The sequence below is a fragment of the Protopterus annectens genome, chromosome 4.part1, assembly GCF_019279795.1.
Source record: "Protopterus annectens isolate FY-2018-M chromosome 4.part1, PAN1.0, whole genome shotgun sequence".
Taxonomy (NCBI): domain Eukaryota; kingdom Metazoa; phylum Chordata; order Ceratodontiformes; family Protopteridae; genus Protopterus; species Protopterus annectens.
Window position 1 is genome coordinate 389,785,839 of NC_056734.1, and position 16,571 is coordinate 389,802,409.

The window sequence follows — 16,571 nt, forward strand, 5'->3', positions numbered from 1 at the left end:
TTCAAGTGGGGAGTCTACCCATTACTACCATATACTTTATCTGAGCAGCCATCACTGAAAAGTCTGGGTGTGGACAAATTTTATGGAGTGCTCCACTGAGGGGGTATGTAGGGTCTTGTGCTACTATGAGCTTTAGAATCTTTTGCTTCAAGTTCCTCTCTCTAAAGTGCAGGAACTCTGTTATTTTGTGCACTAACTTTGCCACTAGACTACAGAGTTTACTCCAAAACGTATGCATAGTATTCAGTGCCCCAATACTTGTTTAAATAAAGCAGAATTATGTGTATAAATATATATATATATATATATATATATATATATATATATATATATATCAATCTGAGGGGACACATTCTTGTTCCCATTCTCAAGTACTGTGAGAGTGTTACTGTAAAGTTAGCAATGAGTACAGAATACATGGAGGCACATTTAAAAGAACAGCTCTTAAATTACCCTTTTACTAGGCATGCTATGAATAAATAAAAGCCCATGCACCACCACCAGAAGTCTGGGGTACTAAGAGGCACTACAATGTCCAGTTCCTCAATAACAGGCAAAAGTCATCAAATCTGCTTTTGTTTTATGTAATCTTTTTTCAACTCATTGACACTGATCACATGCCTTACAGTACCTTTCACATCTCATGCACAAGCCTTCCTTTGTATCATTTAAACTCATATAGCCTGAAAAAGGAATATTGTGAGCTGCAGCCATCAGTCCTACAAGCCCTTCTTCAGGAGAGCACTCACTTGCTATGCAATAAGTCTCAGTATATGGACACTCTCTTGCCCTTGAGGAACATGGGCCCTTTTGGCTACCTCTCACAGTTTGTGTAAAGTTGGAGTGCTGAGCCTGCCTCATCCCTTTCCTTGTGACCCTCAGTTCTCTCTCCAAAGGATAGTGGAACCTCTAATTCAGGCTAACTACTACCATTTACCTCTCCCCTTTAAGTAACTTCTTCCAAGGAAGCCCAGTACCTTGGAGGTTCATAGTTTCACAGGTATTTACTAAGTTTACAACCAATGGAGACCATCCAGAAGCCCACATAACTAAATACTGGTGGGAGACAAAACAATGTCCTTATTAAGCAGACTTTCTCCACAAATTTGCTGTAGAGATTTATGATCACTCATCTTCCCTTTGTAAATAGGTGTTATGCTTTCTTAGGTTAAATATCACTAAATATGATAATATTAAGCATCTCTTAACTTATTGTAAAGTTCCTAAAGTGAATGCTGTCAGTATAGGTCCATTTACACTCAATGGACTACTATCGCTGAGTTTTTTTTCTATAAATATCATGTTTAATTTGTTGTATTTAATATCTTTAGGAAATGTGGTTATTCAACAGTTCAGTGTTATATCTGCTGGTAATCTTCCTGTGATCTTAGCTAGTATGTTAGGAAGAGTGGTCACCCAGCGTGTATTATTGCCCTTAATCCTGATGGAATCATAAGTTCATAAGTTCATAGATGTTTACTAGGCTAATGAACACAAGGGCCTTTTAAGCCTAGCCATGCATCCTAAATCTCTGACAAGTGTAAGCATGGGCTTACATACAATTCCATTTTTTGGGGTGGGGGGGGTCATAGTTTCCCATAAGGTGTGGGCACTTAAGAATTTTCTGTCCAAAGTATGTAGTTCAGGCTAATTAGAAGGGATTGACATGCCAGTTTAGGGGAATATGACCCCCCCCCAAACAGTAAACACTTTAGTGTGGTACTGCCTTCTTAATTAGGACTGTTCACTTGTAATAATTATTCTGTTTTGCAAAGATGTTGGAGAAATTGTTACAAGATCTATCACTGCATGTATTGCAGAAAAGTAGATTGCACATTGCTAATTTTGCTGTCTCCTAGCCTCCTATTAAATCATTTTATGAAGGTATGCCTGTGAATATAAATGTCTTTGCATCTAATCAGGGCAGTTCCTCACAGAGCTATAATGTCTGTGGTGATGCATCATATATATCCTTACACAACAAATTAGATTAAGGCAAGCCTGCCTTATACTCTACTGTGCATTATTTTCTGAAATGATGGCGGTCGTAATAGTTTTGAAAGTGTTCATTTTTGTTTATTTTGATTTATTTATACATACTTTTCATCTTAACAACTATGTATCTAAAGCAATTCTAAGGACACCTAGACAGAAATGTTATATGCCCTTTATGTAAGACTGGAAGAAGAAGTATATATGTGTATATTTGTATTCATGTTGTGTGTGTGTGTGGGGGGGGGTGGGGGTGGGGGTGAGGTACAAATAAGCTTTTAAGAACAATCAGTCCAATTTTATGGCACAGACTTCTAATAGCTATTAGACCTAAAGAATCTTGAAATTCATGCAGAGCCTTATTTGATAATTGGCTAAGAGTCCAGTGTTTCCTAAAAAAATATTTTGGAATCTGTGTTCCATGCTGACTGGTAAATGGGTCTGAACACAAATCCCAACATCTTTGAATTTGTAAGTATCTGATTACTTGCCTTCCTTTCTTGGAGGAGGGGCTGCTAGAGAAATGATCACACAACTCTGATTGGGATCTGCTGGAACAGCAAACAGCCAACCAAGTAATTGATGTCCTCATAGTGCCATCCCACTAAGAATATATTCGTAGAAGCAACTTGATGCATAATACATTTACACTTTCTTGGCACCTCCCATGGTAATTAAAATTCTCTTCCACCTAAATAAATGACTGGTGCCAACTCCTCAACTGCCCATTTCTGCATGACAGAATAAATAGTGAATGAATGCATGTTCTTAGATATAGTACATCAACTGGCGGGGGGGGGGGGAGGGTTAGAATTCAGATGTCAGCAGGGACAAACAGAAAATAAATGTCTGAATTAGGATGCATTGTTAGAAAACATATCAGTTAAAAGACTAACTGAAGATCCCACAGAATTTTTCTTGAGCATAATATTTAATCCCAGGAAAAGCTGAGTATTAAACTTGATGGACAGGTACATTTGTAGTTTTCAAATCTTCTTTAAAGACAGTATGTTCTTGCGTCTCCATATGAGAAAACATGTGTTACAACATTGACAGAATTTCTTTCAAAACCAAATTTCATTTATCATCAGGAATTGTTTAGGGAATCATGTTTCACATTGTATAGGCATCAAAAATGATCGCATTAAGATATTGCTGTCTCAGCTCATCTTTCTGATAAATTGTTTATATCTTTTTATAGTTCTGTGAAAGTCAAAGGTACTTTATTTAAAAATATGCAAGGACATTAAAGAATGGCATATAATTAGATATCAGCATGAATTAAACAAAATGGTGCACATTATGTCTGAATATGTGATGTTTATTTAATAAAACATATTGTATGCTTTTACTTTTATGCCAGATAGTTGCAAATAGTGCAGAGAAATATGGAGTGTCATGCTAACCCATTGGATCTGACCTTGTTAGTTCTGGTAGGGCTACTTCCAGAACAGCTGTTGTACCTACATATCCTTCCTATCACACTCTGAACAGAATGTCTGTATTATAAGTGATCAAATACCACTCAAACACATGCTGTCTTACTATATGGTAATGTTCCAGAAACAATAGGATCAGAAGTCTGCCCTAATAACTGATGAAAAACAGTCTGTGGCTAGATGTAGGATGTTGTACCTTAGATGTTAGACATGTTATATCTTATTAAATGATATGAGTGCTCATCATGTTCATGACAATAGTTTTCAGATCAGTTGTCATTGTCTTTTATTGGGACACAGGCTTTAAGATGAATACTTCAGCTGCTGTGCTATGCTGCAAGAAATTTTCTCTACATTGCAGGTGTAGCAGTGAATTGCGGATGGGCAAATTTTTTCCATAAAAAATGTAAAAAAGCAAGTGTTCCTGAAAATGATCTTTCCACATTTTAAATATGGATACTGCTAGGTTTGTCATACATTATAGGAATCAGATGACAAATTACATTGTCAGTGATTAAAACACTTTTATGACTCAGACATTCCCACAGTACCTATAAGAAAAGAGTGCTAAAACAATCATGTGGTATATTCCTCAGGAAAACCTATTCATGTTAACTGGTTAGGCATAACATGGCTGTATGTGTGAACATTTTATGAAGTGCAAATGCCTCAGTACAGTGTTGCACTGCACACATTTCTGGGAATACTGTACCTCTCCTCCATTCCTGAATACTGTAGAACTGTCCTGAAACACATCTGGTTATGGAGACTGTATCACTTCTATCTACAAATGCATATCTGATCCCCATGTCTCTGAAAGACAGAGGCAGACAGTAATTATGCCCAAACTGTCATACCCCTTTCCATATAACCTTTAGAAACTTTCTAACTAACTTACCTTCGCCACAAGTTAATTGGTTTGCAGGACTAGGATTATAAAGTCCCTTGGGGATGTTAGCCGAGTATATACCCATGAACCTATAAACATAAGAAAACATAAGTTTGCTTTTTTCTTAAAACAAAAGCAACACATTTTCTGTGGAAAATGGTGGATCATACAAATACAGAAAAAGGATAGGAGCAATAATGTGCTAAATTAAACATAATATGCTTTACTATTTCTGGTTCAGAGCTCAAAAGCTGGGAGAGGCAGCCATGAGGATGTGGTGGTATGGTCCTGGGTGGGGGAGAGGCAGCCATGAGGATGTGGTGTTACGGTCCTGGGTGGGGGAAAAAATTCTATAGGCCTTTGGTCAACTCGCAGAATGCCACTTTAATACTAGGGACAATTTCCTTCAGCTTCCGTGTATTCTTTCAAGAAGAAGCAGCCTTCTCAACACAGTTTTGTGGTAACCAAGGAATCCTGCCATGCCATAAAAAAGGTTCACATACACAGTAATATTACACTTTTGATTAGATTTACTCCAACATAAAACTCTATATACACCCCAAATATCACATCTTACAAGCAAAATGTCTACAAGCCGTAGTAATGTATTTCTCCATTAATATTTTTTGCACGTCATTCCTTCCTATTTAGCATATACATCTTTGCTCCTCTCATATTACTTATCAAGTTGACTCAGTGGAGTATATATATTTCTTTCTTTCCCACTGTTTTTCTCCTACAGCCTTATTCTTACTTTCCTCACTAGTATCCTGATTTTACCTGGACACATTCTTGTCTACATCTGCTAAACAAACCATCTCTTATTTGCAGTACTGAAAGCTATTAAAACTTCTAATGTTCTTCTATATGTATGTACAAATAAATTATCTTGTTTTTTTTTCTTTATGCTTATATGTCTGTCTGAATGTATCTATACTTGCGTATAGCCTTTTATTGTGCTCTGCCGTACTTTTTCAAATATAAATGGAATTGTTTATCCTTTTGATAGTTAAATAGAAATGTTTTTTTAAGTAGTTTTTCAGTGTGGAGCCCCCCCCCCCCATCTCCACCAAAAAAGAGTCTCCCATACTTTGCTCATTCAGCCTAGCCCAGTGAACAAATGAAAATAAATAATCAATCCCTCTTTTGTTAAACAACAGTTAGAATCAGTATTATATTTGCTGATCATGACAACCAAAAGGTTAAATGACATATTAAAAATAATGACTCAGAAAGCTGGAATTCCTGCAGAGAGAACAAAAGTGACTCACCTATGTTATGTTAATAAACCAAAATGACTACCTCATTTGTGTAAACTGAGCACTCATGAAGCACATAGTATAGAAGGATTGCTTGGCACTCAACATAATAGTCTTCTTCTTGAATGATAAGGACTATATTCAAAAAACGATAACTAAAACACAGCGGTAGATTAAGGACTATGAGTTCATACAGTATACCAGACTTGACATATGTCTCTCAGTGAAAGATTTATGCATTTAAAAACAGTAGCAGATGAATTATAGGTGATCAGGTGAAAGTAATCAGTGGAATGAGATGATGAGTTGTTTAAGTTATCTGCAGTTATGTTGGATTTTGATAGATGCTGTTTGTGGGGCTTATATTATTAAATATCTGTGTGGTTGGGTAGTGTTCGAAAGACATGCGTGTGTAAATGGGTGTGCCTTCGTTGAAGGTTGGGGGTCGAGCTGGCACCTCGGCATTTCGTAAAAATCTACTGCCAATCACTAGCAGACAGGAGTTCCGCTGTGGCGACCCCTTACCGGGAAAAAGCCAAAAGACAAACAACAACAACAACATTGTAGGTGTTAAATCAAGAAATTTGATACAAGCAACTGGATGCACAGATGAAAATAAGTTAACCTGCGTATCATCTTACTCTTATACTTATTAATAATTTATTTTTTTAAGCTAGTCATGTGAATGGAGTGAAAGAAAAACATTTAAATGTTAATGCTAAAAACTGGCTAATTGCAACAGCAAGAGAACTATGGATATGCCTTCACAGTAGATTCTCAGGCTTTAATATGGAGGATAAGAATAAGTAGTTAGGTCTTTTTCTAGGAAAAGGCCTGACGTTTGAGCATAATGTGTGGTGTATAGCTAGAAAGTCATTTAGGATAACGATTCTGATCTTGTGTGGCAATATTAGCAGCCCGCAATAGAACCCAATCCCCCTTTACAAGGCTCTGATGAAGTCCATTAGTAAATACAGTATGGCTACTAGCCAGCTGTATTGGCACAACAAGATAAAGTCCTGAAAATAGCCCACCAACTTGAGTTTGATTAGTAGCTTGGGCACCTGCTAGAATCATGCAGAGGTGCTATCTACAAGATGGCAGGGTCTTTGATTATATATACATGGAAGCAGGTACATACATCAAGATGGCCCATTGTACATCAATCATTAGATGCTTCAGAGCATGTTTCTGGGAACACTAGGGCCTTAAGAAAAATCCTTGGTCCTCATTTGGATATCAACACTCCAAGCTAGCATAACTCTCACCTTCAGATGAATGAATGGACTGATGGGCTCTTATCCCAGGAGGAGTGAATAGGCCAGTTGTGCAGTGGGAAGGAGGCCTGATGATTGGGGTGGGGGACTAAACAAATAAAAGAAAAAATAGACTGTGGCCTTTTATACTTAAATTAGCACCTTGTCTGATTTGATAAAATGCAAATGAGATCTGTCAGTTAAGTTATAAAACATGTTAAAATCCTCTTTGTACTTAGTATTTTATGGGTTATTTAGAGATAGGACTGCTTAGTGTTCAAGAACCTGTCTGACCTAGTATTTGGATCACTGTGTCTAACTTACAACACACAAGGGACTACCACAAGATCAGGCAATGTAATATCATAAATTGATATTAAAAAAGCCAGGTTTGTGACAGTGCCTTTATAGATCTCATAATAAAGTTTCAGTTTCTTTATTCCCATGCTGTATTATTAATGGCTTCTGTGCTGTATAAGTTGGAAGAGTTTGCTACAATTATTGCTTATCATAACTGAGATTATTTAGGGGTATAGACTTTGCTGGTCCCTACATAAGAGAGTACTACATTTGGAAGTGACAGGAGCAGTAAGGTTAAATAAATCTAAATGTGAAACCAAATCTAAGAATCACAGAATTACAGAGTATGGGAAAATGCAAAAAAAAATGCAAACAACTTATCAAAGAAAAAAAAACATAAAATGCAACTCATTACCACCATGTTTGTGTTTCTTTTAATCAGGTCATCACAATGAAATGACTAAATCACTAAATCTCTAATTTCAGACATTATCTGTATTTGAAAGAACATAAAGTGACAGGTACATAGAAACATCCTTGTGAAAACATTAAATTCATTTTTTTTTATTTAACATTTTTTAACTGGGAAAGTCCGACTTGGAACAAAGCCAATTTTCAGTGGAGGCCTGGGGAGAAACGCTCCAGATGCATGTCTTTGTATGAATAGCAGAGAGATGAGCTGTAGTCATTTAATACAGAAATGTGTATTTAATTTATAGAGCACTGAACCACTTTGATTTGACCAATCTTGGGCAATCTTTTATTTTTTACATTTAGAAAAAAATCCAGTTTAATTAACATTTCATATACTACAGCCACACAGTCTAATGCCACTTTGAAAATACTTGTCAGCAGAAAGACTGATTATTTGAATGGGTACCATCATTTTATAATAGGGTACATCATGATTTTCTGATATCCTGGAACACAGATATTAGCTATCAGTAACTATAAAGAGATAACTGTCATATCTATTATTGTTTATGAATCACCCCATTGGTGTTATGCAGTTTTACTCTAGGATGATTTGGTCAGTTTCCAGCAGTATTTCTGTTTTGGGGTATATTTAGTTTCATCTGCTTGTCTGCCTGTCTATCTTTCTTTCTATCTATCCATCTATCTATCTATCTATCTATCTATCTATCTATCTATCTATCTATCTATCTATCTATCTACCAACCTACCTAACTGCATGTATATTCACTGCACTTTAGAAAATTTCCTTGCTCCAAAGTACAATGAAATGTGTGCTACTAAACAACCGTGTTGTGTTGTTGTAAGTGTTTGAAACTCTTGGCACAAGAGCCCAAATAGCTTAATATTAAGTTTTGAAATGTGCTGTATTTCTTTGCATTGCATTTTTTCTTAACTGTGGAACTCGCAGTTACAGGTGTATTACTTCTTAGAGACAGATGATAAAAACATTTATATAAATAGATATTTTAATAATAATCCATGACTGGGTGAGGATAAATCCAGCATTACCCAGACACACAGAGTGGATTATTGCTGCCATACAATATTTAAAAAGAAGAAAAAGAAAAAAAAAAAACATTTCTCACCTTTTCTAAGTAATGCCTTTTTGTCAATGGACTTAAGTGTTTCTCTGCTGAGGGCATCTCTAAAGCTTGTTCTGCACGTGTGCGGCATGTATGTGTGTGGTATATATGTGCTGATGCTTGCACAGCACATCATGGTTTATGCTTCACTTTCCTCCTCTTCTGTATGGTTCTTATTTTTAAATGCTGTGCTGTCTGGATGTGTGTAATACTTTTAGAAACAGCAAGAATTAAACAGAAGAATGTGTAATACCGAAAAGCAACAGCAGCTGCGACTGCTGTCTGCTCTGTAACCAGGATCCATGCAGAAGTTAAGCAACATTGCTGCTTTTTAGATGTCTTTTTCCTTCCATTCTATTACATGCTTCATCTTACCTCCATACCTCCCTTCCATAGGGGGTTAAATAACACATTCCATGTGGGATTTCCATGGACTTTGTTGTATAAGTAGAATTTTTCAGAGTAACACTTCACTGCCCTGGGAACAAGCTAAGAGCGGAACTCTCAGACATTAAAAAGTATGAGTAAGTCTTTATTTTACATCTACTGTCTAGGGCAGTGAACATTCCCTTTTAACAGAAGAGCTCAAATCTCAGATTTTGTGGAATGACACACTTGGACATTATGATGCTTCACAAAGTACTTGCTTGTTTACATGTAGAAGTGGGACAGTCCTCCTTTAGGGCCTCTTTAAGCTGTGCAGAAATGCACATCCTTAACAGAGTTCTCTGGGTGAGCTACCTCAGTGTGAATTCAGTTTGATCTTTAATAAATAAATGTAGAGTACACTATAAGGTTTGGGAGAAGAAGTGAAATAAAACAGCTTAAAGCAGTAGCAGAGCTGACATTACGTATAGCAGGGAAAAGTGTTTTATCTGACTTTGCTTCTCTGTACAGTTGTTAACATTCCAAAACTAGATTGTTGATATTTTCTTCAACATAACAGTATGAATACTCATGCCCTTCTTAACAACTCAGTAACTTCTAACCTTTGGCCACTCCATTCCTTTTACAATCACAGCTACTGGATCAAGTGGGACTAAGGTAGTGAGTATCTGAGTGGCATTTATTGCTACTATGATAGTTTACTAATATAGAAATGCACTGTGAGGGAAGTTATGTCCCTCTAAGCACATCTAACTGCTGACTCAAATGTGAATAGCTTGTGTAAGTTTGCTTACTTTTTGAGAAAACTCTTCCATTTATATATGGGGAGGTGGTAAGTGACTTCTGCTGCTAGTGGGTGCCAAGGTTTGTGGCAAATGTAAACTGTACTTCCTGTGAAGTATCTCCCCAAACATTCTCCATCCATTTTGTTAATTTCCAAATATACATATTTTGTTGTTGTATCTCTTATGTCACTGCCCGGGTTATGGGTTCAAGTATCCTTGTTTTCCAAATCTGAGATCACACTTTTCCAGTGCTGTATAAGCCTATTAATCTAGCTATGTGGGTACTACAAACACCAGCAGCTAACAGAGCATGCATTTTGAGTCAGTGTAAATCATCCAGACAGACTAACTCTAGAAAGTTTTCCTCTAGGGCAGGTCGATTCTTTGTTAGAATCCCTCATGTAGTGTGTCCCATGCACTGACTCCTTTGGTTGCATGCTATTTTTGAGGGAGTGCACATATCTTCAGCTCTGCTGATTGCCATTCTTCTAGTTAACTGTTGTAATTGCTTTGCTTGCAATCAGTATCAGATCTGTAAATATTTATTGCTGATTTCTTTTATGATGATTTACCGTTGTTTTGTGATGCTCATGTTGCTCCAAAGCTTGATTTTATTAATAATTGTTATAAATAAACTTTGGGGAGAATCGTTGTCCATCTTCTGTTACCAGATAGCAACTTCTTTGTTTCTTCTATAGAACATGTCACTACTAAATTATTTACTTCAGCTTTACCACATACTGTAGAATGCAAATGTCTTTCTCAGTGCTGCACTTCCTTTATTTGTTATCATAAGATTCCATTTTAGTTGTCACCCACATATCAGTCATTTCTACCTGCATTTAGTTATTGTTTTCTTAGGCTGTGGTTTGAATGACAGTCTGTTATTATCTGTAAATCTATTTTTTTAAGTAGGTTAGCTCCACTGGGAAATGTGTGAGTGCATACGTGTATGTGCCTTCTGTGGAAGGTTGGGTGCCGGGCTGGCAACTCAGCATGGTAAAACTTCACTGCCAATCATGAGCAGACAGGTGATCCACTGTGGCGACCCCTCACTGGGAAAAGTCGAAAGAAGAAGAAGAAGAAGCTCCATTGGGAAATGTCAATTCATAGAAGGCACCCAAGGAGAAAAGCTAAACTAAACAATTGGCTTTACATTAATGACTACATAGTATAACAAGTATATTGATTACCTGAAAACATCTCACAGCCATCTTTATGTAACCACAGCCAAGAAAAGGGCTGGCCTTCCCTCTACTCCCTTATCTCCTTTTACAAATAATATACTGTTTTATTTCCTTATTAGTCATGTGTATGCTTTCTGTTATAAATGTTAAAAAATATAAACAAGAGAAACACATTGAACCAGACATATGCACATACACACACACACACACACATATATATATATATATATATATATATATATATATATATATATATATATATATATATATATATATATATATACACACACACACACACACACACACACACACACACACACACACACACACACACACACACATACAAACACACACATACGTATATGTATATATCTACATCTATTTATCTATCGCTTTCTCTCTCTCTCTCTCTATATATATATATATATATATATATATATATATATATATATATATTGACACAGTATCCCACTGCAGATTACTATTGACTCTTTCTGAGCTCAATTGAGATAACTCCTCTCTACTGTGGTTTAAAAATTATCTGTCCCTCCGGCAAAAAGCTGTTAAATGGCATAACTCTCTCTCCCCTCTCCTCCCAGTGGGACAAGGAGTTCCACAAGGATCCATTCATGGTCCCTTACTATTTTCCATCTTTACCAATAACCTCCCCTCGGCTACCCAACAAACTAATATAGTACAGTACGCTGATGACACCACCTTTATTTGCTCAGCACCCTCTCTACAATTACTCTAAGACAGAACCCAGGAAGCCTTCACTAGTATAGAAAATGGCTACATTCCTCCCAACTCATACTAAACCCATCTAAGACCCAACTCATGATCTTCTACCCATCCAAACCCTTCACCCCTACCTCGCCATTCACATTTATTATTTTTCAATAACATCCTCCAACAATGCCCTTTTCACACCAGTAACCCAAGTCAAGCTACTAGGTGTAACTTGTTAGATATTATGAATATAAGGCTGAAATTAATTCTGTTGTAAATATGCTGAAAGAAAACGTTTGCTTGAATATATGTATAGAGTTTAAAATGTGCATTCATACTATATATATAACAGACAGGCTTCTCTTCACAGCATCAAAAAAATGCCTAACAAAGCAATATTGGAAAGCAAGCATTACATTATTTTCTCATGTTTGCAGAACAACTATCTATTAACATACATCCTTTTTTATAAATTCAGCAATACATGATGTTTTTTCCAGTAGGAACAGTTTGTACAGATGTTTCCTTTCAGATTTCTGTTAATGGTATCTTCACATCAGCAAAAGTGCTTACAAGTAAATCACAAAAGGACAATAGAAAAGTCTAAAAACAGACATTATGTGACTAACCACAGAAGGCCAAAAAAGATACCAAGAGGAAATAACATCATCTATGTGCGTGACTAGCACTCTATGTAGCAATTGTAGTAATTCAGTTATGTGAGAGAAGGACAGAGAGAGGTATTTTGTAGAAGTCATCATTCATATCTGTAATGAAGAAAAACTTTGTAAATATATGCTACAATCTGACAGAAACAGTATGTGTCATTTGTTATAAAATAAGTTATTTGTAATTGTGCTTATAGCTGCAAAATATATTTCTTTATCAGTGTGCAATTTTAAAGGCTTGGTGCTTTAAACAGACTACAGATGGAGTCATGCAAAGCTCTGTGTCTCTGATTCAGCAATAAACTGACTGTGTGTTTTAAGAAGACTTTGAATCCAGCAGGCATAGGAGCAGAGCATGAAAATTAAAATAAAATTTTCAATGTGACCCTTTGACAACGTTCCTAGCCTGTATCCAAAAACAGGGGGAGTGAATGAGTAATGCCTTGTGTAAGGTCACTCCTGTAAAAGCACAGTAACTTTTATGTAAAGTACTTCAGATTTCTACAGTTACAGTTTAATAGACGTCTACATCTGGAGAGACTGCATTGCAGGAAGGTTAGCAGTTCCATAAATTCTCCAGAAAAGGTAGAAGACAAAGTTGTAAGACTGAAACTGCCAGTTTTGCTGTACCAACTTCACAAGTGACTACAAAGATTTTTCAACCATATACAGTAAACCAGCTTAGCCATCTGCCTCTCTGTTGACTGGTAAGACAATTATTCTGTGTTACATACAGTATGAATGCTATAGAGGTAATAATAATAACAGAATAAATATATATACTGCATATTAGCAAATGTAAAACCTTATTAGGGCAAGTTAATAGTAAGGCATTATTCAAATGGATTGCAATATTTGACTGGTATCTGAAACAAAATCATCTGTGGTATAAAAAAAATGTTTATTGTGTGTACAATGTCATAAAGATACAGTGCATAACATTATCCAAAGGTTAGACTGTACAGACAAAAATTGTAAAGGTAAAGAACCAAGAAAAGTTAATATGCTGACATTATATTCAGATGTTAGACAGTTATGTTCTGTCACCAGATGTAAAAGATTTATTTCAGAGTTGCAACAACAGTCAAATCAGTTACTGATAGCGCCTCTAGTACATTTTGTTACAAAAAATGTAATACACTTCTAAAAGACAGACACAATGAGTTCAGAAAGCTTAGACAAGTTATACATACATACATACATACATACATCTTTTCAAAAGGGCATAGGAGCTTCAGATTCAGCAGAACAGGCTCCTGAGATATATCAGGCAGACTATGAAGAAATTCTTCAAGAGCAGTTGCAGGATAAAGGAAATAAATTAGCTGAACTGACAAAGACTGGGAACTTCCAGCATACACAGCTAATCTGTGCAAAAGAAATATATTTTATAATATGTTTATGTTTTGAAAATGGTTAAAATACATGGTAGGATGGTAGGGACAAATCATTCTTAAATGTTTAACACTTCCATTCAGTTAAAGCAAGATATTTATCAGTACTACAGTAAAGTAGAGCATGTGACTGCCATTCTTAGCATAGTCAAAAGGTACACAACAGTTTTAGTGTGTAAAATTAAATAAAAATAGTTACACAAAACAGTTCCAGTGCATAAAATTAAATAAAATAGTTAATAATAAGAGTAAAGATTTAAAGTCAAAAGACTGACATGCTTGTATAAAGATATAAAGATACAAGACAGACATGCATGTATTTTCTTTTTATCTAGAGTACATTTGTTTACAATGCACAAAGGCAAAAGGCAGACAACACCAAATATAAATAATGTAAATATAAACATGTGTTAGTTAAGCTAATATCTATTTTGTTTTTGTTTACAATTTTTATATAATTGTATAGTAACACCACACCAAACAGTTAAAGTTCTGAATTTTAAAAAGAAAATCACAGATGGTATTAGTCAAACAGTTTTTGTAAAATTAATGGCAGGACATTTAAATAGATAAATAAATAAAAAAATACTGAAATCCATGTAAGCTAATTGTAATGTAGTATAAATGCATAGTTATGCAAATCACAATCAAATTAAAGAACAAATGCTAAAAGAATTAACTATAGTTTATAGAGTGTAAAATGTGAGCTCAGACCTTCCTAGACTAGATGAATAGTTACAGGAAATGTTGGAAAGATAAGATAAGAAACAAGACTCAAGTGGCTTGAGTTTTTCTAAAGCATTATGATTATTCAAACATAATTGTTAAAATGTTTACATGCAACACTATTTGGTAATTGTAATAAAATGTCACAATTGTATAACCATGACCTTGATAATATGTTTGCAAGTAAATGTTATAGCCAGCAGTTCAAATCAATTGTGCAGGAGGGTACTAGTAGTAGTAAATAGCAAAAGCTTTATAAAAATGATCAAATCAGATAAAAGTCCATAGTTTATTAGTAACCTAATAAAGCAAATGTATAACCAAAGTGTTTCTCATGTTTGCAGAACAAATATCTATTAACAAACATCCTTTTTTATAAATTCAGCAATACATGATGTTTTTCCAGTAGGAACAGCTTGTACAGATGTTTCCTTTCAGATTTCTGTTAATGGCATCCTCACATCAGCAAAAGTGCTTACAAGTAAATCACAGAAGGACAACAGAAAAGTCTAAAAACAGACATTATGTGACTTCCCACAGAAGGCCAAAAAAGATACCAAGAGGAAATAACATCATCTATGTGCGTGAGTAGCACTCTATATAGCAATTGTAGTAATTCAGTTATGTGAGAGAAGGACAGATAGAGGTATTTTGTAGAAGTCATCATTCATATCTGTAATGAAGGAAAACTTTGTAAATATATGCTACAAATCTGACAGAAATAGTATGTGTCATTTATTATAAAATAAGTTATTTGTAACTGTGTAAAATTATTTGTAGCTGCAAAATATATTTCTTTATAAGTGTGCAATTTGAAAGGCTTTGTGCTTTAAACAGACTACAGATGGAGTCATGCAAAGCTCTGTGTCTCTGATTCAGCAGTAAACTGACTGTGTGTCTTAAGAAGACTTTGGATCTAGCAGGCATAGGAGCAGAGCACAAAAATTAAAATACATTTTTCATAACTATTGACCAAAACCTAAAATTTGACAAACATATAGCACTAACAATTGCCAAAGTTCATAAAAAATAGGTTCACTCTACCGCTGCAAGAGCTTCCTCACACAGGAATCCTGAATCACTATCTCTCATACCCATCTACTGTCCACCTTACTACATACTTCCCCAGTTCTAACTAATTTAAACAAATCTGACCTTCTGAAACTATCTACCTGCTACAACAAAAATCTCAAAATTTGCAACCAATGCTAAGTTTCGTTCTCATCACTGCCTCTCCCTAAGACAACTAGGATGGTTAGAACTCCCTAACCTACTAAAATACAATCAACTTCCCCTGACCCATCAACCGCTATACAAACAAATAAAATGCCTGCCCTCTTTGGTCTGCTCACCTTCCATGATACTGCACGTTAACTAAGATCTTCCAATACTGCCTTACTGACTGTTACCAATTGCTTACATAGCTCAGGCCAGTCTCTTTATTCCTATGCAGTTGTTAAGGCCTGGAACTCTCTACCCCCTGACATTAGATGTCTAAATAGTAAACATACTTTCAAAAACCAACAAAAAGATCTCCTATTCAAAACTTGGATATGTTCCTGTACAGAACCAGACTGATTTCACCTGTTCCTGACTTTCAACAATCCTAGATCACAGGTGTACTGTGTAGTTTCACTTAGTGCAAAGTACTGTGAAGCAGGTGTTTAGGACACCTTTATAGTTATGATTTCTAGTTTATGACCCTGTTTGTCTATGGAAATTTATTTCTGAATTTATGTTAAAGCAATTCTATATTTGTTGTATAATATCTTGTTTATTTGTTTCTCAATATTCTAATCAGTGTAAGCTGCATCAATTGTAAAACTTTGATTTTTACTGCTTTTATATGTTCTATGCACTTTGTACAAAATAGCTATGCTTATATAATTTTTGTATTATTTTTTTAGAATTTTTTTACTTTGTATTTGGAACTTTTCTCCCAGGGCCTCCACTGAAAACATTCACCTTGTGTCCAGTCAGACTAACCCGGTAAACAAATGG